The 26417-nt window shown below is 40.0% G+C and overlaps 1 pseudogene; it reads right to left on the bottom strand.

Moving 5' to 3' along the window:
- Positions 1-1786: 1786 nt before the first annotated feature.
- On the bottom strand, positions 1787-24925 carry LOC127785814 (cytochrome P450 87A3-like; annotated as a pseudogene).
- Between the last annotated feature and the right edge of the window lie 1492 nt (positions 24926-26417).

Raw genomic sequence — 26417 nt, 5'->3', positions numbered from 1 at the left:
GAACAGATTGAATACAAAGTAAATGTTGGACCATAGATATTGTGCTCCACCTGATTGTGACTTAAGTTGTGTGCTTTGTTCAGTTAACTCTATGGAGGATCTGTTTCATGTCTTCTTTCAATGCTCTTTTGCACAGAGTTGTTGGAATGCTCTTGGTTTTTCTTGGGATACTTCACTGAGCATGGATAGTATGATGATTCAGGCAAAATCTCTCTATCAGGGACAATGCTTTATGGAAAATTTTTTGTATGGTGCATGGAATATCTAGAAGCAGAGGAAAGGCTTCATTTTTGAAAAAAAAAACTCCTTCCTGTCTTTCTGGAGACAACTCTTAAAGGGTGACCTCCTCCTTTTGTTGTTTAGAATAAGTGATAGAGATAAGGATGTAATCTTAAATTGGATTAGTTTGTTGTAATTTTTCTCTTTCTTCCTTTCATTAATAAAGTTCTTTAACAGCGGGGGCCTCCCCTGATGTGTTTCTTTTAAAAAAATGCTAGTAGTTAAATTGTGTACGTATATATACTAACTTGGCGCCTCACTTGCAGTAAAAAAAATTACCAACATTCCGCCACATAACTTCGAAGAAATTAGAGAGGAACTAGCTGCCTTCATACTTATGGAAATCGTATCTCTAAAAGGAAGCTTTAGATTAAAGTAGCTCGTCCAGAATTCGTTGAACATTTTTCAGTGCTTGCAAAAAAAATGTGACTATGCAATATTTATGTATATATTATATGCAATAAAATCTCTGATGTAAATGTATACATTTGCAATATGCTAATTACACACTTTGTTTCCAAATATAACTCGGTTTTGCAGGTTTTATTGCTTAACTCTTGAAGATGCATATCGGTGATTTGGTGATTGTGAATGTGGATGGATGTGTGAATGGGGTCGCTAGGAATGAGAACGTATGTATGTATGTATATATATATATATATATATATATATATATATATATATATATATATACATATATATACATATATATATGTATGTATGTTTCTGTTATTTTGCAGTGGGCATGGCTAGCAAAGGCCTGAGGCTGTAAAAAATATTTTTTTTACTCATCGGTGATGGGTAAGAAAAAATCACCGATGCCGATGCGTATCAAAGACGTCGGGTCTAACATAGAGGCTGCCACTGATAAGTCATTTGTGACGGTCTCCAAAACATACCGACAAAGGTGAGCTAGTCATCTTTGTTGGTTTATATTAGGGGCCGGTCACGGATGATTCATCGGTGATGGGGTCTAGTTTGACTCCTCTGTTGGATCAAACCTATTGGTGACGGGGTTTAATATTTTCCTGACAAAGATAAAAGTCATCGGTGATGGCAACCGGCCCAACAAAGATGACTTTTCACATCACTAACCATTAGTTCATGACAGAGCATCTCGCCAACACAGATGACGGTTTCTATCTGACACGGATGACCTGCTCCAATTGTATTTTCTTCAAAAACTTAATATATGTGAAACAAACTATAATAACTTTCTTTGTGGATGGAGGGAGTATACGCTTCTGATGAATCAAACTCATTTTACATATATTATGCATTTGCACCGTACTTTAATATACGAGGACTAAAATTGTCTTTAGTTTCGAGCACTCAAACATATACAAATTATACATTTGTTTATATTATTTGGGCGGCACATACAACATATATAGCAAAGTGAAGAAATTACATCAAAGCATCGAGCATTCACTTTATGCATCTGAAACATATATGCTCATGAACATTATTTATTTTGTAGGGGCTAAAAGTAACTGAACCAAGTACATCAGTCCTTTGGGAAAAGTTGGATATGAAAACCTTCGGGAAATCGTAGGCCGGGAGAAAGCACCATTCTTCCTCCTTTGATCGCTTTCCAACTGACAAGTGTAGACAGAAGGTCATTTTTTTTTTGCAGGGTACTTCAGCATCCATGTATATATAGAGAATAACTTATCTTCTTAAGTATACTCATTACATGCAGAACAAAATGTGTGAGAAATCAGTGTATACATGTTTTAATACAGATGAAAATAATCTCGAAGCTCCTAGATGGATTCTGAACTAGGTATACCTTTGCAACAGTAGGCTTCAATACACTTAAGTAGGGTGTGTTTAGTTCACACCAAAATTAGAAGTTTGGTTGAAATTGGAATGATGTGACGGAAAAGTTAGAAGTTTATGTGTAGAAAAGTTTTGATGGGATAGAAAAGTTAGAAGTTTGAAGAAAAAGTTGGGAACTAAACCAGGCCTAGATAGAAACAAATGGGAGTGCAGATTTACCTATACTTGGTGACTAAGCAGTGGACGAAGACTGCCATCTGCAGCTTGGCAAAATGTGCACCAACACACAAACGCAGTCCCCCTCCAAAGGGCATGAAATCCTTGGAGGCACCACCAGCAGGTTCAGCAATATCCTGTACAGAGCAACATGGATGCAACAAATCAGAACTTTGGAGACACAATTCTACATAGCTCTCGCACTTCAGAATTGCTCAATAGTGGCTTTTAGTAGGACCTAGAAGAAACGTACCCTATACACAAGGCTAGGTGTGCACACACCTTACACCACTAACATATTTTATAAAAAAATGAAAAAATTGTACATGTTATTTTTAGTAGTATTAAATTAATAATGTGTCCCATCTTTGAAATTTATCATACACAGGGGGCAATAAATAAAAAGACAAAATTCTAACAGATATATACCCTTAAAACTGTTATAGCTTTTAATTTTTTGTTAGGGCTAAAATACAACGAATTTAAGATTATGACTTTACACATAGGTGTAATACAACTGAAAGTATATGTACATATTTTCTATATTTTTTTGGTAATATTTATTAGTCATATGTATGGTATGTGCACGTGAAGCTTATGTGCAAAATATGTTCACAAACCTTCCATCTCAAGGGATTGAATGTATTGGGGTCCTCATAGACCACGGGGTTTAGGTGAACAGTAGAAGGACAAATCATAATTTTTGATCCTTTTGGAATAGCAAAACCTATACAAATTATACAAATATATTTAAGAAGAAACATTGTAAAATATTCTTTTACAAATTTTCTACTATTCCCTATATGTCCATATTATAATATGATATTCGGATGTTTTCCTAGCTAAGTCAAATTTCTTCAAGTTAACCAACTTCATAAAAAAAATGTGGCAGCATTTCCAAGACAAAACAAATATATTATAAACATATTTTCAGTGCTTTATTTAATAAATAAATCCAATGTGTTATTATGTTTTTCAATAAACTTGTCAAACTTCTTATAATATAATGTGGAACGGATTGGATATATACATCTTTTACATCGCGTTGTACTACATGTGAAAAGCAACGGCTACAACAAAAATACCTTGTAGAGACATTTCTCTAATACTATAAAGATGTTCTAGTGAATTATCTCTATATAAATGAAGAGGCACTTTACAAAATGTTTGTATGCTCTTGGACACTTTTACAGAGGCATTTTTTTTTGTCTATAAGAGAGTATAGGCATTTTCGGAAGGCATTAACTCTGCCACAACCATAGCAAACCAATGTAAAAATTAAAAAAAATATATAACTTCCCTTGCAATTGTCCATCCTTGAACTCTAGAGACCTCTTGAATATTTCATTTTCTACTTGAATGTTTTAACCATATCAACCTCATGTTATTACTTGTACATATGTGCTTCGTGTTTCTTTTATTGAGTTAATTAGCTGAGATTAAAATTCCAGTAAGTGCCCCAATGGAGATTGAAATGTCTTAAAAAAATGCCTTTATATATCAAGCAAATTTTAAAGTGCGGTAAAAGTGCCTCTACAAGGTAAATTTAACAAATTGTGCTAAAAGTGTCTCTAGATTAAAAGTTTAGGCAATATTTAACGTGCCTCTAACACTGTCTCTACACTTTATAACTCTTGATTTTAAAGCCATTTTAAAAATTACCCCTACAAGAATGCAACTACATGAGATTTTTGTTGTAGCGTGTTTTTACCTTTTATATGAACATCCTCTATGGCTTCTCTAAACATCATCAGAGTAATGCTAGCAAGCCTCAAAGCTTCGTGTATAACCTACAAATAATTAAGTAGATGAGTGAGCGTATATATTGTGAGAGGATTTGACATTAACCATATACATATACATGTGTAAATTGTTAATTTTTTATATGTAGAAAGTTAAAGAAATTGAAGGAATATACGTGAGATGTAAATTTCATAGACTTGTATTCCTCCCATGTGATTTCGGAGTTCAGATCGGCCCTTCTTCTCCGTATGTTATTGTGCTCCTCCTAAAAAGACCAGATATCATTTACAGCAAAATGTATCCTGGATTATTTGGAAATATATAGCATTTCCACAGTAACTTTTACGGGGAAGTATGCATTCATATAAAAAAAAAATCAAACTTTACATTGCTAGTATAGTTCTTATGTACGTTGCTGTTCTAATTAAATAGGTTTTATGTATTGGTTGTCACATATATGAGGGCGCAATCCTAAGCATGTAGTAGTGAAGAAATTTAAACATTCCTATTATTGTATTACTTGTATGAATTTGTGAAAGGAATTCATATGACTTGTACTAGCACTTACTGTCAGTTCTCGCAAGGCCTCAGGATTATCTGTCAAAAATTTGAGCATCGCAGTTATTCCGGATGATGTGGTGTCGAAGCTGCCAAACAGAAGCGAAAAGAGCAAGTTCAATGCTGTATTCTCGGTCATTGGAAGATTATCCTCCTTAACTTCCTCTATCAGGACATCAAGGAAGTCAATGCTTTCATGGCGTCCTTCTATCTTCTTCCTCTCATTGAGTATTTCTTTCAACATCTTCATGACATTCTTTTGCCCCTGCATGATAAATCCAGTCCATGATGAACGGGGCCATTTTTATTTATTTTAATTTACATGATGACGGTTAGTTATAATAAAAAAGTAGTAATACAATGTTGCTGACTACTGAATCACAAACTTGTTATATATATAGGTTAATTTCTTTGTATCAAACTACATAACTAATCATTTAAAAAAAAACATTGTAAAGTACATCCATGACAGATTATAATGACGCCTGGAGGTATTCATCATAAAAATCTTTCACGGTGAAAAATATGTCAATCACAAACATTAGGGATTTTTTTCATTATAAGATGCAGCTATCACACTATGACAAAGTATTTCATCATAGAACTTGGTAGGCAGGGTAATTATAGAACCACAGTAAACTGGTCCCGTTTGTAAGTATCAGTTTGCATTAAAAGGTTCATCCTAAACGAGGCATAATTCATCATAAAGAGTCAGGTTGGCATACAGTAATGAAGTATTTTCGTCATGGTACTAACAATAGTTGCCAGGAGGTCATAATATAAGTGTGAGAAAATGTAAAGGAGATAGTTTATCCTGTGCAAACATGTATTGTGTGCATTGTTGAACGATTGTTTTCCAAATCAGTGTGCGTACGTTTGGTAGAGCTCCAACTCCTAAATTTAACTTCAAGATCGGAGTTGGGTCTGGAGTGCAGTTGTGGAGCTGCCCAAACCCAACTGCACCTCTCTAGTTTATTTTGTGAGAGAGCTCCACCCAGCTTCACTCATATTTTTGGTGGAGCTGAAATTGTTTGACGGGGCTCTAGCTCTAGAAAAGATGGAGCTGGAGTTGAAGCTGTGTCAAACAGACCCGTATATCTTGATTTTGGACAATCCACATGCAATACTCGGACTGGTGACCGCATCCTATATTGTGGTGTAGCCATGTCATGTCAACACGTATCAACAAACTGTCTATCTCCCTATCCTGGTCAATGGTGGAAGTCGATGAGAATGCAGGAGGCTACATTGATCACAATTGGTTGTCTGAAATCATGTTGTAAGAAAAGGCGGCAGATCATTGGAATAGGCCGCATGATGGGCCTCCACATTAGCACTTGCCAAGTCACAATGTCATGAGGCAAATCATCAAAATTGGCCCCAAGTCGTCAAAATGGGCTGGAAAATTGGCCTCCATATCAGCACATTCCTGATCATAACGTTATTCCATGGAGGTGATTGGTTCGAAGGAAACATGAAGCCATCTAGACATGTAAAGAGAAGACTGAAATCTACTAAAAAGCTAAAAAACTCCGGAGTGATAGCATTGCACTATATCCATACTACTAAATTTGGTAGATCAGTTCACTAAGAGACTATCGCATATTGTGATAGTGCATCGAGTGAGATGGGCCTGAGGCCTACTTGAGTTACACAATAGTGGTAACCAGTCCCGTGTGATCGGAGATCCCGTGAATTAGAATGGCGAAACAAGCTATTGGATGACTATGATGAGAGACCTTTAAAAATGCTCATTTCTTTGATGTACTTCTCTCATTGTTTGTATGACAAGTTGATGATGCACACTTTAATGTGATCCGAGTGGCTTTCTAAAGTAGAGTTGTCAGCCTATAGAATATCTTAGAAGGAACACACCTATATGAGTCTAACTACTAATCATGGTATATGAGATTTGGGTTATCTCTAGATACTCATGGAAAGGTATGGAATATGACTTATATGCTTTAAACAAAGGGTATTTTGACAGCAACCTAGTATACGTTAAGGAATTGAGTAAATCCTGACTCCACAAGACTAATAATTTAAGGCATAGTCCATTGTTCAATTGTGGTCCCGTGTAGCTCCATTTCTAGATGGAAGTTGGACATAATAGCCTTCACCGAAACACTAGTATAACAAACAGAAACGGAACTAAAAACATATCTTGGAGGCCTTGAAATTTGGTGGGTATTGTTAGAATTAAATGGGCTAGGTCTAATTTAATCCTTGTAATTCCAAAGACTCATAATTAATGTTAAGAGATTAATACTCCCTCCGTCCGATTTTAAGTGCAGCCATGAGTTTCTGTGTCCAATTTTGATGTTACATATTACTAAATTATGTTATTACTGTTTTTTTAAGTGCTATTAGTATGTTCATGTTTAGTAGTATTACATAGATCATCCTTTTATTCTTTTGTCATGTTTAGTATGATTTTCTGAATTAAAATATGTCGAATTATGACTATATTTTTAACATTGTAGTCTATTGCAGGAGGCACCTAAATAATAAGATTTTGGCGAACAACTACTGCTAAGTGGCAAAGGAAGATTTCATATTATGATTCCAGTCAATACGCCAAATTCCACATTTAGATTGAGAATTATGTGATCATGTTTTAGGCTACGTATTGCTAGCTAGGTCATAAGAATTTTAGGCCCCCACGGAAATTCAACATGCATATCCATTTGTTCTTGTCAAATTAAAGCTAGAATAGAGCAGAGAATTACATTGGAGGTTAAATTCATTCAATTATATATGAATGCAAGCAGATCTATTAGCACTAATTATGCAGGTCTATATTCTTGTTTCCTTTTTGGTTAGGATTTAACTGAACTTTTTATCAAATCTAGCTAAACACCCTTGCGTGTCAACGGAGTTCTAAAAGAGAACTTCATCTTTTAAAATTACTGTGTCATTCCCGATGTACGAGACTATACTCGCATCAATTAAATTTTGTTGTTTAGCTCAAGTCATGTACAAAATAATTGCTAACCATGATCATAATTTAAATTTGATACTGATTTTCCTTGTGGATTTTTCATGACTTTCATAGCCTGGTTAATGCTGACCTAAAATTTTCTTAAGAACTAAACCAGATAAGTGTAGACCTTTTACCAGTTAATGGACAAAGATCAGTTTAGACCTTTTACCAGTTAATACAAATAAATGCCCGTCTGTTTAAAGTTATTCACTGTACGTGGCCCCCACATAATAGCATAGCAGGTATAGGTGGTGATGTTGGCCCGGGCCACATAACAATGGATATGTAGTGAGACCACCATCACAATTGCTGTCTTTTAATTAGAGTATACATACTATACATCTACTACCTCAAGGTGCATCAAATTTATATGCATTTACCTGCATACATTTGTAGAACGCAGTGCCAGGAATGCATAGTGGAAGTGTTATAAGGCCCTGAGCGAAAGCATCGTAGTGTTTCCACATCTTTCCGTCGGAGGTGGAAGAATCATAGCTGATTAACTTCTTGGCTGTAACGCTGAATATCATCTGCAACAAATTGTAGTGATACGAAGATTCAATTGTCTTATGTAAAGTTACAACCCACTAAAAATCTAAGCTCAACATACAAGTATAGCAATTATTAGTTGACATGCAGGCATGCTACATCAACCCACTCATCATGCAGTCATCGCAAGTATTAGTTTTTTAGGTAATAGAACTTATAGAGTATTAGTTAATATGCAAGCATGCTGCATCAACCCACTAAACATCAAAAGCCAATAACATGCAATCATGCAATTATGCCAATTATATTCGTATATACTTCCTCCGTCCCATTTTAATTGTAGTTGTAGGTTTCTGCGTCCAACATTTGACCGTCTGTCTTATTTGAAATATTTTATGATTAATATTTTTATTGTTATTAGACGATAAAACATGAACAATACGTTTAAAATGGGATGGAGGGAGTACTAAAACTGAAAATATACTACATCATCTAAATTATAAAATACAAGCATGCCAGATCATCATTCCTTATATCATTTCCACAAAATTTCAATAAAAAATATCCCTATTTATATAACATTTAACATATATTCATTTATATATCCTGCAACAAAGCGCGCGGTGTAATCTAGTTTTCTTTTAGAATATAACGATAATATATTATGAAATTATAATATTTTAAAACTAGTTATAAAGAAAATATATATTATGAGTTGTATTATAGTTAAATTATATATGTTTTGAGAGTTGTTGATAATTAAATTTTAAAATTTTAATCAAAATAAAACAAACAACATCATATTATCAAGGGTTTGGTCCTTTTTACCTCCTCAACTATCACAAAAGTTCAATTTACCCTACTCTAATATCGGACAACAAACACCCTCCAACTTTTCAAACCGACCGAAATACCACAGCTACAAAAATGTCATCTGTGCCCGCCCTATCAGTACTGTTTTGCTGAAACCCGCACCTGATAGGGATTTTCCCACCCCCTCAACCCTTAAGCACCATGGGTGAAAAATACCCGGCACTGATTATTGCTGGTTATTAACCAGCACTGATGTATTCAGTGCACATTAATCTTGGTCTTTTATATAACTTGGTACTGATACGAGGTTACCAGTAGTGATTATTCTGGTAAACCGGTTGAGACACAGGGAGCCAAGCCGAGCATCCGAGCGAGCTGTAATAAAAAATAATGAATACAAAAGTACATACAAAGCGTAGGGATATATAAATGAATATATGTTAAATGTTACATAAATAGGGATATTTTTTATTGAAATTTTGTGGAAATGATATAAGGAATGATGATCTGGCATGCTTGTATTTTATAATTTTAGATGATGTAGTATAGTTATATTTTCAGTTTTAGTACTCCCTCCGTCCCATTTTAAATGTAGTTGTGGGTTTTTTGTCTAACGTTTGACCATCCATCTTATTTAAAAATTTTATGAAAAAATTAAAAAAATTAGTCACGCATAATGTATTGTTCATGTTTTATCATCTAATAACAATAAAAATACCAATCCATCTGCCCTCTCGCTCTCCATTTCTCCTTCGCCTTCACTCTCACCCTCTCACTCTCCGCCTCTCCATACTGCCGCTATGACGATGCACCACCAATGGCCTCCCCGCGCCCCACCCCTTCTTCTTAGAGCTCTCCGCTATTATGCGCCACCAACGTCGTCGTGCCATTTCTCCTCATATCTAGGCCACCGGATCCGGCTACCCAGAGGCTGGGGTCGCTGGATCCAGCCGCTTTGAGGACAGGGGCCACCAGATCCACAGCGAAACTGTGGCGGCGGTGATGGCCTCAGCCTCCAGCGAGTAGTGACGGCAGTGGTTCCACGACAAGCGGCAGCGGCAGCAACAACCTCATCCTCTGACGAGAAGCGGCGGGCTCCCCTGGTCCTTGATGGCCGGATGGCATGTGCCATTCGAGGGTGATGACGGGTGCAAGGGAGATCGAGGATGGCGTCGGCAGTGAGTGCGTTTTGTTTCTATTGCTATTCTGTTGAATGTCTAATATGGCAGAAGGTTTTTTATCTGTGATGTGGTTGTGCGATTGTTGATGATGTTGATGAATAATTGAATTAATGTAAAATAGCCATGTTATTGGTTTCTGATATGGTTGTTCTCATCTTTGACCTGTGGATGTGGAGTTCTTGTTCCTAATCTATAAATGCGAATGGGGATTTAGTGGTAAATGTGGAAGGGATTTGGTGGCATGGATGTGAATATTAGGGGCAGCCCCAAGCATCGGCTCATCGAGCTGATTCGTCGAGCTAGCCTCTTCTTTTTTTTTTTTGGCTTGGGGAACACATCAATACTAGTTCCTCACCCGCACTGATGAGCCCCCCTCATTAGTGCCCCAATCATATTGCCGGTTGGAGAACCGGCATTGATGACACTTTCCAACCAAAACTAATGATAAATTATGTAGAGGAGCACCCCTTGGGCCTATGCCAGGTGTGTTTGCTCCCACGTGGCACACTTGGCAACCCAATTAGCAAATTCATAAAAAACATGTTGTTGTGTTCATCTTCTTCCCCACTTCCCCTCTCAACTTTCATCCCCTCTTTCTTTTTGTCAGCTCAGAGGAGGCCTGCAGATCTGACCAGTTGGTCAGACGGTGGTGATGGACCGGAGGCACTAAGGTCTTCCTGGGAGGCGGCAGGTGCCACCGGTGGGGATAAACTAGCATCCTAGACGAGGGCCACTGATCAGTGCGGTAAGAAAGGAGGCCTATCGATGCCATGTGTGGGTCGAAGTGTCTAGCAGCCTAGCAGAGGCATCGTGCGGGACCCATGTGGGGGTTGGGGAAGTGTTGAACGGCCTCGGCCACAATGGAGATGGTAGGCGGATATACCTGTAGGTTGGCGGTTGGAGGAGAAGCCCGACGAATCTACAACGGCCGCAGCCCAAGCGACAATGACCAACAGGTGAATGCAGGAATTTGGGGAGGGAGCCGATCAAATGGCCGCCACCACCATGGTCCTCTTCTCGGATCCAAGGACACAACCACAGGGAATGCCCCTTGGAGCTGCAGATCTACGCTGCCACAAGCCCCTTCCGTGGCGCCACCCAGTACATGCCTCGAGGACCCTCCGAAACGATCCCAGGTGCAAGAGAGAAAGAGAGGAGAGGGAGGGTATGGAGTATGAAGAAAGAAGAAGATGGGTACTACATGTGGGGCCCACTAATTTGTTGCTATGTTGGATGCCACCTAGGATAAAAACCACCATGTATTTGATAGGGTGTAATTTGTCCAGCTTAAAATTAAAATTGCCTGATACTGAAATTGATGGAGTAATTTACACTTTTATGATAGTTGAGGAAGGTAAATCAGACAACCATATTTTCAAACATGGAAGTGCAGTATTTTAGGATTAAAAGATTGAACATACACTTGAGACTGCTTCCTTGAGTTCGATGCTTGGGTGATTAAGCCATGATGACAGGCTGGCCTCTGCTGTTTTGTGCATTTCCTGGATGATTTCTTGCCTGAGATTTCCAGGGCCGAAAATTCGGAGGACCAAGTTCCTGATATGCCTGTGTAACAACCCATGTGTCGTGATTATACTCTCGGCGCCGGTGATACGCATGAATGAACCCGGGTACCATATCTGGAAAAGCTTCTCCTCTTGTTGTAACACGAAATTGCTCACCTCCGGATCTAGGGAAACAATCAGGTCTTCCATAATCATGTTTGTTTTGAAAATTGGACCATACCTGAAATAGCCGCAAATGAATGTTCATATGCATTTTGTATTATCCCCTTTGTTTCTGTTTACTTGCTGCTGTCTAACGAATTACATTCCTACCCTTGTAAATCACACATATTGCTATTATCATTAAAATTCACACATACTAATCATCTTTCCCCAAAACAAGCATTAAAATTCATTATGAGAAGTACTAGTGCTAGTATGATTACATTTTTAAGAAGATTAGGAGGATAAAGACATGTCAAAAACAAGTCTACAAATCCTTTTATGTCTTTGTAACTCACTATAATTATGCTGGATTGGGGAGAAACGCTTCTAACAAGTGCCCTGGAGATGTAGGCTACAAGTGAACCTGTGAGAGGTCTATGGATGGAAGCGCGATGAGGTGCGCAAGGTGGAAGTTTAGGGTTTAGGGTCCAGGGATAGACATGTGTGCAAGGTGGAGCATGACGACGATAAACATAATTTGATCGATGGATTGAACACTTTAGGCGGTGGTTTAAACCATTCGATAGCTACTTTCAATAGGGAGATGACCAGACATGGTGCTTCGATTGATGGTGGCAGAAGCGATTGGCAATTGATGGAGTCAGACACTTCGGGTGGATGGTTCAAACTTTTTGGTGAGGCACTTTCATCAAGGAGTCGATGAGGCTTGACCCTGGGGTTGATTGATGCTAGAGGCGATCAGTGTACCCGATCAGTGGAGTTGAACACTCCAGGCAGGGTGGCACGGGTCTTTCAGTAAGCTGCGTTTTGACAAGGAGTCGACTAGATATAGCGCTCGGGTCATTCCGTGGTTAGAAAGATGGCATGGCGATTTGTCGGCACTCACTCACGACTAGATTGATGGCATTCAATAGGAAGTTGTAGCGGGTGGACCCTATATGATGGTTTGAGAATTGAGAGGTTTCTTCGACAAAGTGTGGTATGACAGGATTGCTCCGGTGGCGGCATATATGAAGCAGATGGCTAAATTAGGGCAATGACGGTGAGGCCGTTATATTGAGTCAGGCCAATCGTGCAAGGACATGGATGTCGCTGGAGATACATTGACACTCATGAGGTCTCATCTCATGGAGGTGTGCACGTTCTGCATCGAGGCTGAGCCGGTGGTGACTAGGGTTGTGCCGAGCCATGGCTAGGCTTTGTTCGAGCCATTCTCGCATGAGAGTCAAATCTGGACAAGATCGTGCCGTTTGTGATGGAAACTGACACAAATTTGTGAGGATTCTAGAAGAGAAATGACACACACTCGGGAGCAATCAAATATGTTTCTTGACGGGTGGACGTGATTTGCAGCGTCGAGTAGATCAGGTTGAGTCAACACTGCTTCGGCGAGTGGTGGTGCAAGTGGAGGAAGCTCGGTGGCGGCTCCCCACCAATGGGACCGATGTAGGCAGGGGTGGGGCATGGGGAGGATGTGTGTGGACGGGCCTCCTGGCAGTGGTGGCGGCCCTTACAGGAGGGTCCCAGGAGACGATGTTGTGGAAGGTCAATTCTCGTGCGTGGCGGTGCTCCAAGATGAGCAGTGTTGACGGTTGTTAGCGATCGGTTTCGACCGTCAATACTACCAAAATAAAGGAGAACTAGTTATGCTTGCAATGCATATTTGTGTTAGAATAATAATATTCCACTAGTATTAGGATTACTGACCTCTTGCAGAGAATAAACATAAAATGGAGGAGAATCGACATCAAACCAGACGATCAATCAATCGGACGATGTCGAGAATCAGATTTATGCATGAATGGGCCAAAAACTCAGAATTGACACGACAAATTAGGCCAAAATTCACAAGTCTGCGGAGAGGAGCAATAGAGGAGGCCACCTGTCGAATTTGGGCTAGGCTGGCCAAGCCCATGGTTCGGCCGATCCCACCGTGGCTCCATTCGATGCAGGGTTTGGATCGATGGACGGCGTGGATCACTCCCCAATGACGTTAGGAGGGCAATGCTGACCATTCCAACTACCACAACCGTCATTGGCAGCCTATTTAAGGAGCTCCTCTTCTCACTTTCTCCACACACTTCAAGCAAAGTTCTCTCATATTCTCTCAAGCTTAGTTTAGTATTCTCAAGCTAGTGGAATAGGAATAGAATAGAAATCGGAGTCCGGAAGTCTTCAGAAGAGTTCGGGTATGGCTCTAGTAGCTCTCCTTTCTTTTTTTTGTAAGACTTGTACTTTATTTAGAATATTCTTCTTTATACAATTCTGGTATTGAAATATTTTCCGAGTATATGAATGCCAACTTTACTTCATATTCAAGTTATATTGATTATACTGCTAGCTTATCTGGGAGATGCATAGGTACGGGTATAATGTTTGCTTATGCAATTACTCTATGTCATGACGATGATATTAGAATAGTAACTGGTAGTTTAGGCGTGGTGTCTAGATTACTGGGTATCATTATTTGGGGTTATATGCTATGGAAGAGAGGTGGGCCGCTGATGGTGACAGCACAGTACGAGTATTCCTCCGCGCGTGTATATAGTCCTAAGTTAATTTCCTGGGGAGGGTACTCCTCCATATTTAGCCCCGGTTGTATGGTCATGACGAGCTGTCGTAAGGAACTCGACAGTCAAGGGTGACTTCTCAAAGTACCAGGAGGGCATTGGAAAGAGGGTATTAGCTAGTTAATCTTATAACTAGGATGTATGTATAATATGTATACTAGAAGTATAGGAATAGATTCTTTTCTATTTTCTTTCCACTTAGCTTAGATAGTTTAATATGAGAATGAGTAGTCTTATGCTTGTGTGTCATGCTACCCTATGGATTATATTAATCCCTGCTTAGGCTATGATAATTACAAGTAACATATAAATTATTAGTACAGTACTCTCTATTATAATCTTCCCACAAGATTAAACAAATACGATACCTTTGGAATACTCTCGGGTGAAATGTTACAATGGTATATTCGTAAGCTTATATAAACTCTGTAACCATAATATACCAGGAGTATTTCTGCGCCATTGCTGGGAATTATATCTCTAGTAATGTCGTTAAGAAATACCAACAAGCAGCAGTGTTGGGAACCAAAGCGCATGCTCGATGGCAAGACAACCCTTGCTCGGAGTCTGTGGAGGAGAGCTGGGGACTTCTGTTCATGATGGTTTGCTCGAAACTGAGAAGGAGTATGCGTGGAAGGAGAAAGGGAATCGGCCAACCCTTGATTTCCTGTTGAATGGGCTTTGACCAGAAGAAACCAAGTTGTGGCTTTGACCAGAAGAAACCAAGTTGTTTTTTTTTGGGAAAAATAAACTGGTTTTGTTCCAGCTGGTTAGTTGGTGGGCTAAACACCAAGGCAGATCAATTTAATTTGGGTGGCAGCTGTTTTTGTTATCATCCATTTCTACCGTGATAGCTCCTATGTTTGATTCAGTGAAATTCAGTAGCACCATAAATCTTTTCTCTGGCAGACAGAGGTGAAGGATATGTTGGCTTAACTGGGGATATCCAATGCTCTTGATGAGATGAAGCCGGCCAAGACGGATGATGACAAGTGGGATGTAATCAAGACACATGCAGCTGCGACGATATGATTGCTTGGATTTGGTCATGTACCACGTCATGGAGGAAAATTTACCAAATAAAATGTTGGACAAGTTGACAAGGCTATATATGTCTAAGTCGGTGACTAGTCAGTTGTATCTCAAACAACAATTGTATGGTTTACAGATTCAAGAGGAGTCAGACCTTAGAAAACATGTGGACATCTTCAATCAGTTGGTCATGGATCTTAGGATTAGATGTGAAATTGGATGATCAAGATAAGGCCATAATAGTTCTGAGCTCACTTCCACCGTCTTTGGAGCATGTGACTAGCGTGACGTATGGTGAGCATACTATCAAGACTAACGAGATAATTTCATCATTGTTTGCATGGGATTTGATAGGATAAAATAAAAACAAGGCAACATAGGCTTCTCATGCTGAAAGTTTGCTGGTCAAGGCAAAGCATGACAATGAGGTGGAGACATCGAAAGGCAAGGAGAAGCGGGTACGTTGCTATAATTGTCATGATTTTGGGCATATAAGGAGGAATTTTCCATTACCAAAGAAAAGGAAAGGTGCAACTGCATGTTTACAAGCTCATGGTGATGACTTAGATAGTAGTAGTCATGAGATCTCACGGTGTCTAACGAGAAGTCTGGTCAAGCATGGATATTGGACTTGGCTAGTTCCTATCACGTGACATCAAAGCATGAGTGGTTCTCTTGATAAAAATCTGGTGAGTGTGGTCTTGTTAACTTGGGCAATGAGACACATGCTAGGAGTATGGATGAGTCTGATTTTCCCTAGGAGCTTACATGAGACTGTATCAAGTGGATTATAATAGGAAGACAATGAATATCATGAAGGACGGGAAAGCTGTAATGATCGGTGAGAGGATGATAATGTTTGCACAAGCTATAAGCTACATGGAAGATGGATATGTTAGTGTCGCTGTACACGATTCTGAAGGCGGTGAGCCTAGCGTAGGCTCATCGGGTGGCTCGGCATGAGTAGTGAAAGGAAAGTAACTCAAAGTTCAGGTACACGGTGGTACGCACAAGTACTAAATTCAGATTGACATGGCATTTTCAGTAAGGTGAAGTTTGTTAAAGTTTATGTCGAATATTTGTACAAAGTCGGTTACAATTTCAGACTTGAAGTTGTACCGGGTATTAAGACAGTTGTAGAGTCGGACTCTATTTTAAGATCTCTTAAAAAGAGAGAAACACCTGTTGTAACTACATGGCAACATAGCACATGCAAGAGGGAAAGGTTGTTGGCAGCGTCCAGTCTATGGTTGTTGCAACTTTGATACACTGTAATTATGCTAGTTCGGGGAGGAGCGTCTGTAATCAGTGTCATGGGGTTGTACGCTTCGGCTGAACCTTGTTAATAAATATCTACTATAAATTTGGACTTTGGATAAGCGAAGTCTTAATATTTCTACATGACTTTGGATGAACACATAAATATTTATGGAAGTCGTATATTTCAACGAGGTTAACTTCACAAAATTTTCATTTGAGCTCATCAATGATATGATTACAAGTTGCAAACGAGAGTACTCAAAAGAACAACATCAGTAACTTAATTAGATATGAAGTGCTTGGTAAATCCGATGATAGAAGGGTTAATTAGATTCATGTCGTATTGAAAAAATATCATTACTATTCACAACATCTGCTGCATATGCTACTAAAAGTTTAGAAAATTCGAACCATGCCACACCGTAACTATTTCTGTCATCCTCCGTTCATCGACGTTCTACTTCCCTCTCTAGCTGCCTGCTCGAAGTGAGCGGCGAAGGCGTGCCCAGAGAAGGTCGTCGACGTGCTCCTCATGGACAAGTGGACTCGCGGTGGGAGCCTGTGACATCTCGACCCAATAAGGATTAGGCCTGTGTGGCCCATGTGAGCTGTGTGCGCATGTTTAGTACCACCTTGCTAGTTTAGCACGAGTGTAACCGACTTATAAGGCCTCTTCCCTCCAACCACATCACTCCCGGGTTAACCCTTTTACACGAAGCGAGGACGAAAGTGTAAGTGGGGTGGTGTGAGTAAGTGGGCCCGCTCGTCGGTTGGGCTGGGCTACGCGGTTCTGGAGGGAGGGCTATTACAGAGCCGTCGGGAAGGGAAGGGGAGACTCGTAATGATCTCGACCGGGAAGAGAAAGGAAGAAGTGGTAGGCGGCCTGGGTCTGTCGCCTTGAACTCCTCCAATGCGGCAATAGACTCGTAATGAGATCGACCGGGAAGAGAAAGGGAGAAGTGGTAGGCGGCCTGGGTCTGTCGCCTTAAACTCCTCCAATGCGGCAATGAGCCCCCTCTTTAGGCCCGTTAATGTCCATGTGCAAAATAGGCGATCGTGCAAAATAGGCGATCGAACATGGCCTCTCTTTTTTGGGGCCCATATAAACATGACGGCCCACTTCTAATTGCTTAGCTATAGCAATGCAAGCCTAATAGATAGATCGACCAACAAGACCAAGCCAAGGTGTGGCACTGCCGGGTTGTGTGATCGCATAATTTGATCCTGCTGCTACTGTGCGACAATCCTAATTCCATGCCGCGTGACCGCCGAGACCGAGACGTCGATCCCAATTCTACACACGGCGACGTGGGAGGCAGCGATATAGCTTGCTGCTTGCAACAATAGCACTTGAAAAATGATATCTTAGACAAGATTAATTATAAAGATATAATTGATGATTTTATTTCAATAAATAATACTAGATGGATGATGATTTTTTAGTAGAACATGAGGTCAGCATTACTTTCTTCACTCTTTTATTATTATTAGTATATGATATATTTCAAAATATTGTACATTATATCACATATTGCAGGTATATAATTGAGTAAAAATATGTTTTGTTTGTTCATGATTTCCACCAAATTCCGGGAGACGGCGGCCCAGCCCTTCTTCTCCACCTCCGTCCTCGCTTCCCGGAGCCACCCTGCCTTCTCGGTGCCATCACGCTTGAGGTCGTCAGGTCCAACTTGCAAGGCACCTCGTGGCATGGAGGGGCGGAGTGCCCGCCAGATCGATCGCAAGTTCGCAACCTGCGGTTTCCAGTTTATGTCTCCCCTATCCATGCTCTCTCTGCTTCCTGCTCCTGGTGTTCCCTGTCACATTTGCTTCTTCGTTTGGGAGGTGGGAGTAGAGCCGTAGAGGAGGATGAATCATGCTGCGGGAGGGTGTTCTTGGTGTAGGTAGCAATGGCGGAATCGAATCATGCTAGTTCCTACCACTCTGATCAGAGAACCGGTGCTGATTTGGGATTTTTCTTCGTTTCTTGATCTTCAGGCGAGACCTGACTTCCTGACAAGAACATGTCCCTACTACTCAGGTTTAGTTGCTCTGTCTGACCAGCAGAGCTTCTTCTGGATTTTGCAGAGACCGATCCAATCTGCTGTGGCGCCGGGAAAAGAAGCCGATGGCGGCGGGCCGACGGAGGGGTCGGGCAAGCGGGACCTGAAAGCAACCGAGGAGATCTACGAGGCAGCAGCTTAGCTTGGCGTCCGTTTCCGTGACAGAAATCGTCACGGAGTGGCATTTTCGAATTTTTCAAAATTATAGTGGCACATAGCAGGTTTTGTGAATTGTAATGGTATTTATTTCAATATGGTATATTTGTAATGGTATGGATCCAATTAGCCCTTTAAATTTTTTTTAAAAATAAATTAGAAACGCAAACACTCACAATGTGTATACACTCATTCCTATGAACACACACGCATATTCTATCTTTATAAGCACATTCAAAAGGTTGGGCCGATATATCTTAAGATTAACGAAGTCACCACGGGCGTCTCGATGTTGACGATACGTCACCTACCACTAAAAGAGTAATTACTTGTAATTGCGAGCACCCGTGTCAAGTCTAGAACTTAAACCCAGGTGAGTTGGTTTCACCACAAGGAATCTAACCAGTTGATCTACACCCACTTGCGCTTAGGGAATTTGGATTATGTTTTTGGTACTTGTGCCATGCAGTCTGTTCTTTCGGAAGAAAAAATATTTATTTTTCAATTACGTCCGTTCGAACTTTCCAATATTTCCTAATTTTATTAGTCCATTCTCAAATGTTTTTTTCTTTCCAAAATATTGAACCATGATGTATGCTATAATTTCAGTAGCATTATTTATTCTAGTACTCCTTCCGTACTTGTAAAGGAAGTCGTTTTGAACAGCGACACACGGTCTCCAAAACACAACTTACTTCTTGTTTCTATAAAAAAATTATTGAAAAGTGATATGTATACTTTTATGAAAGTATTTTTCAAGAAAAATATATTCATATAATTTTTACATTTTCACGCTCAATAACTTAAGAGTTATTTATGATTTATATTCCTAAGGTTTGACTTAAATATTGTTTTAAGCGACTTCCTTTATAATTACAGAGAGAGTATAGTATTATATCAAACGCCACCATATCAAGTTGGTCAACCTCACTTCTGGCGGGTGATGTTTACGCTGCCGGCTGCTATACGCACTGGGGTTTTTCACCAATTCATCCGTCAAGCATGAGGTGGCGTTATCATTGATCACTTATCTCTAGCAAGAACCAAACACATCGCAAGTGATGGTATATAGGTCCGTCAGTGGTGATGTAAACCACCGTAGTGACACCGTGTTACAGCGGAATATTTCCGATCATGTTATTAGTATAATTTTGATTAAAGAGACAAAACAAACTGAGTTATGTTATATATATAGTACTACATGCCTTCCTGGATTATTAATTACCTGTCAAGACGGCGCTTGAAGAAGGCGGGGAGCTGATTGGCGGGGCTCTCGGTGAGGAATTCGAGCGTCTCGCCGATGATAGGGAAGCCCCTCGATCCCGGCGGCAGCCTCCTCCCATCTGCTTCCGATGGGCGACTGGTGTTCCGTTTCACAAAGACCAACCAGCAGGCAGTTGCTAACACAGCCATGCCGGCCGTAACAAGTGCAGCGTAAGGCGTGGCCAGTTCTGCCACAGGGAGTCGTAGCAGCCCTGCACTCTGCATTATTTACGTACTTATGTACGTGAACTGTGTGTGCTCAATAAACGGTTGGGTTGGCTTTCTTTGGATGGAGCTATTTATAGATCGCATTGTTGGATATATATATATATATATATATATATATATATATATATATATATATATATATATATATATATATATATATATATATATATATATATATCACAGATACGCGAGATCCATGCCATTAATTGTATATGGTTATAGGCGAATCCATGTAAAACGCATATTGTGAGACATGTCTATGAGTGGGAAGTAATGAGAGACACACGAATGCCCCGCGCCATAGATAGATATGAGAGATGTTTCTTTATAGAACCACGTCTGTGTTATTTTCTCGTTCATATACGTGCAGTTTTTTTTTATACTCGATTTTCAACCAAGAAATTACATATGCATCTTCTATGCATTTGTCTGTGATGATATTAATTAGAGAGGCCCGATCGATCTCGACCCAATGAGTTGTCGTTATAGATGCTTTGGCTTTCACGCATCCCTTGTGTCATTGTACAGACATTGGTTGTTTTGTATGGCAGTGTCTGTTGCTGTATGGCGTTGATTTAAGAAGGAGGTCAATAAGAAACATAAATACATGGATGGTCAATGTTTATGTAGTGTGGTAGGTTGGACATCACATATTTAAGTTTTTAATATACTAGATGATGCCCCGCGCTTTGCTGCGGAATATATGTTAGATATTAGAGAAATGATGAAATGATTTGGATTGAAATATTATGAATATGATTTGAGAATGATGATGTATCATGTGTGTATGTTTAGTTTTAGAATGAAATAAATTATAGATATAATTACTATATGCTTGTATGTTGAGCTTTGTATGTTTAATGGGTTGATATGGCATGTGCTAATAAATACTATACTTGCATGTTGAGTTTTAGTTGTTTAGTGGGCATTAGCTTTATAGAAAGAATGGATATATAAAGGTAGCACCATCAGCCATGTTATATGAGGGTACATTCTTAATTGTAATACTATGAAAAATTTGTCATTATTAATATTTTGTTATAAATAATTGTTTGTGATGTTCTTTTATGGTATAATTGTAAAGTAGTCTTTAAATTGACGAAGTGTTCTTTTATGGTATAATTGTAAAGTAGTCTTTAAATTGACGAAGTGTCAGGGTAAACGATCTTATCAGAGTTGTGGACACAATCAGACTGATGGACTTGCGGTCCTACTAACATGGTGACACAACTACAAGAACATCTATCATTAGCTTCTTCAACACAATAACACATCATTTTTGCACCAATAACATAATAACAATATGTGCTCTCACTGTTTTTAATTTTATATAGTATCACCGTAATAGCGTCAATAAGAACAGCGTAAATTAAGAAATCATTTGTTGTTGCTGAGCATCACGTGTCACTGTCTTGAATTACAGAGAAAGTATATTGTTGCTGATATCACTCGAGAATATATAAAATAAATTGATTAAATAATACAAGTCTCACTACAAAACAAACTTGTAGGGGTCCAATAGCAATATAAAACTGTTATTTATCCTTCATGCTTCTTTGCTGACCTATTGGTCCGTGACTATATGCGGCAAACTGCTGAACAATTATTCTTATTTGAGTTCAACTGATTATATATACCTGCTCTGTCCTAAAAAAAATCTAATTTTAAAGGTGAATCTAGATACACATGTATAAATTAAGAAGTCATTGCTTGTTGGTGAGCATTACGGTGTCACTGTATTGTATTACTTAGAAAGTATATATTGTTACTGACATCATTCGAGAACAATCACAATAAATCGATTAAATAATACAAGTCTCGCTACAAAACAAACTTTTCGTTCTCAAATAGCAATATATAACTGTTATATTTTCTTTAAGCTTCTTTGCTGACCAATTGTTCCGTTACGATATGAGGCAAACTGTTGAACACTTATTTCTTATTTGAGTTCAACTGATCATATATACTTCCGCTGTCCAAAAAGAGTCTAACTCTAGAGATAAATGTGTAGGGATAGCGTGTGCACACTTGCTTCATGTGCTAAAAACACTACAGGAATTCTAGGCTTCTATGACGATTACATTATGACGATAACAGCCTGTTTCCTGTCACTGTCTGCCTGCAGTGACGAAATGGCTGTCATCACAGAAGGTGGGTCACTAATCAGTTTCTGTGACCACCAGAGGACATCGTCATTGATACAGTGACGATAGTTCTCCTGTCATTGATGAATGACGAGACAAATTCGTCATAACAAATTGAACCGAAGAACGCCACATGTACAATGACATGTGATGTTGCATATGACAAGGCAGGTGATGTGGCAAATGACATGGCAATTCACCTTCGGCCCATATAGCATGGGCTTGTAATCAGCCCAATTGGCCCAAATATTTTTTTTTAACCCAGCTACAAATTTGCTTTTATGTTGTTTTCATTATAGCCCAATAGTACAATTCTAGCCCATATTATGGGCCAGCCCAATTAAAAAGCAATCATAGAATATAAACCACAAACATTTGCATAATTATATTATAATCACATTTCAGCTATAATTAATTTTCCAGCCCATACAAAAGCAAGTTGCAGAATACAGTTTCCATACAAAAGCACAAAACATGAATACAAAATGATTCATCCACCATCCAACTGCACAAGTCCCAGCCGACTACGAAGTTACTACATGTAGTGCTAAGTTCCTGCACCAAAAAATTCCACCTAGCAGCCACTACTAAGTTTCGGCGTGCATCTTGCCAGCAGCCAGCAAAAAAATTCCACCAAGCAGTAATGCAACCTTTAGTTTTGCTGTAATGCAATTCCTTAAAGAGATCAATTGCAGTGGGCTCACTGTCTTTGTATTTTTCTTGCTTCTGCAATGTTGAGAGAAACATGATGGCATGAGTAATGGTTATGTTAAAGTACACAGATAACACAAACATGTCCTCCAGAACAAGCATTCTGGTTTACATTGATTCTTTTTTGTTAAACATTGACAGTGGTTGCCATGTATAAACTTAATTGATGTCACCCTAAATAAGCATAAGCATGACATGAGCTTTCAAACCAAACTGATAGAAATTTATGGATAAAACATGAACATATTTTTACATGGTCAAAGTGTGAGATAACCTGCTACTCTCCCTCCATGTTTTGCTGTAGCAGGAGTTAGAGCTTTGCCACCTCTTGTTGTCCTTGTTTTGCACTGTAGAGGTACAAGGGCAGCAAAAGCTGAATAGAGGGCCAACCCACGCTGCTGCAGAAAAACATGTAGGGAGGGCTGCAGGTAATCTCACATGAAGAGAGAGCCTACTAAAGCTTTAAATCATATAGCATTATGCAGAGCCACTATCAATATGCAGATATATATCTCCACTGGATCTGAACACCTCCATCAGGAAACACAAAAACTACATCCTACTAGATGACATTATCATTTTTTCCTTACCACGACATAGGCATGTGCAATGTAAGACCGAGATCAGGTACGCTTCTGAAACTGAACTTTTTCACGGTTCAGTTGGTTTTTGGCACATTTGTCCTGCATGACAGAATTACATAGCATAAGTAATAGAACCACTATGCATCTGTCATTTTCATGTAAGTAATAGTGAATTTACCAAACTGTCCCTGGTGTGTTCATGGTAGTTACAAATAATCTACCCTATTGTGATGTGAGGGCCTAGTAGATGTTTATACACTTACTACTAACAGTCCAACACTAGAATCTTGGTGAGAGAAGTAAAGCTATAATCCACGGTAAATAGCATATACTTTCAAGTTATAACCAGGAGAAATACTTACTATGGCAAGTAATCGAGCTGAAAGCCACCGTAGAGCTCTAGTCTTCCCGTCTCCAGTGCTCCTTGATTCCTTACTCTGCATACATCACAGTGTGCAAGTCTTCAGTTCAGAAGAGTCTACAATGCATATTCAATCCTACAAACGTGATCCTATGTATCCTTAATTTAACAAACATTGATGTTGAGTCTTAATGCTCCCGAAGATATGCATCAGTTTACTATCCTCACCTCAACGAGCACATCAAGATGAGCCTCTGGTACCAACCTCGGTTGCATATCCTGCAAGCAACCAAAAAAAATTATCATTAGAAAGTAGAAACACCTCAAATCGCACTGATGCGGAAGCTAAATCCAACCTGGCTGGGGCTATTGCGCTGCTCCTCGACCAAGAACGGCTCGACGAGCGACGCGGAGGTAAGCGCGACTCCCACTGAGTGGCCGTGAGCCAAGCAGATGCGATCGAGAAGCGGCGGCGGCTCCGCCAGTGATCCTGGCGGCAGGAGTACGTAGCGCCGACGCAGAAAGCGTGGTTGACCCCGACCTGGAGGAGAAACCAACCAAGCACACGATTCGTCAATCCGATTCAAATTCTCGCAAGCAAAGCCGAGGAATTCGGAGGAGGGGAGGGCAGGCGGCGACGCACTGGTGGAGATGGAAGGCGTGCCGCCGCATCTTGATGGCCTTGGGGTCCTGGAGGAAGAGCGAAGAGCAGAGTGGCGTTCAGTGAGAGAACTCGGGGAATAGCTTACGTGGCCCACCTTCTCATCCTCCATCCAGTGCTTCCCCTTGCCCTCCCCTTCCACCTCCGCGCCCTCCATCGCCTTCCTCCTGGCGGCGGCGGCGCTGGCCTTCCATCGCCACCTGATCTGCTAGCCGCTCGGCTGTTGGCGCCAGCGGTGGAACGTGTAACGCACCGCCCAGCTGGCCCGCCGTATGGAGGCCGCCGACACCGCCATCGCGCGGTGGCTGTCCCGCCACGACCCCACCATGTGCTCGACGGCGTGCGCCGCCTCCGCGACGAGGCCGACACGCGCATCGGCCGCCTCGAGCGCCGCGTCGAGGAGGTCGCTGCCGTGCAGCAGGCGTCGGCTGCCCATCCGCTCCCCGCCATGTCCCTCCCCTTCACGCTCCCGCCTCAGCCGCCGCCGCCCAAGGCCATGGCGATGGGGATCGAAGCGCCACCGAGGAGGAGGACGACGGCGTGGTGGGCGGCGGCGTGAGGGTGGGGAAAGAGAAGGTGAAGGAGATGGTGATGAGCAGCGGCGCCCGCGGCGGCGGGTGGGAGGAGGAGGAAGGGGACGGTGGCGACGGCGGAGTGGATGCTGGTGGCGGCGGCATAGTGGATGAAGTGGATTAAGTTTGCCTAGGGGTTTGGAGAACAAGGTATATGGATAAGAAGCACTCCTATGCGAATTTACCAAACTGTCCCTGCTATGTTCACAATAGTTATGAAATTGTATGGATAAAATGGACATTTCACCTTAAATTTTTTTTTTGCATGACCGCCGAGTTTGGCGCTAAAACTTTTGGTTCACACCGAAAATTTGTGGCGCCTCTGCAGCCCTTTCTTTGTTTTTGGCAAAAAAATACAAATAATATGCTGTACTTTTTAATTTCAATTTATGAGAACTTTAAATTTAATTTTAGACTGACTTTTGTGTATCAAATGTAAAAATCATAAAAAATAAAATTGTAGAGCTCATCGAGATCTACAACTATTGTATTGGTCCATTTTACAAATAAGTTCATTTGAACATTTCAAATTTTGAATTTTCAAAATTTGACAACTTCGAACAAAAATTGGGGTTAATAAATGATTTCAAAGGGAAAAGTCACCAAAATCAAAGTTGTAGAACTCATCGAGATGCAAAAATTTTATTTTGGTTATTTCTCTATCTGACTCTATTTAAATAATTTGAAATTTGAAATTCAAAGTTTGAGAACTTCAAATAGAATTTTTTATTAGTGAACGACTTCAACTGAAAAAATCATTAACAACAAAATTGTATAATTCATCTAAATCTATAATTTTTATTTTGGTTATTTATTCATCCGACAAAGTGATTTTAACATTGTTCACAATTTTTACATATCTCTGTATGGTTTTATAAACTATAAGAGAGATATGTAAATTTTGTGAACAATGTTAGCATCACTTTGTCGGATGAATAAATGATCAAAATAAAAGTTATAGATATTGATGAGTTATACAACTTTGTTGTTATTGACTTTTTTAGTTCAAATCATTTAGTATTTGAAAATGTTGTTTGAAGTTGTCATAATTTGAAATTCAAATTCAAATTATTGAAA

Source organism: Oryza glaberrima, chromosome 10 (assembly GCF_000147395.1).
Source record: "Oryza glaberrima chromosome 10, OglaRS2, whole genome shotgun sequence".
NCBI lineage: Eukaryota > Viridiplantae > Streptophyta > Magnoliopsida > Poales > Poaceae > Oryza > Oryza glaberrima.
The sequence above is the reverse complement of the archived record's forward strand: the minus strand, read 5'-3'. Positions and strand labels throughout refer to the sequence as shown.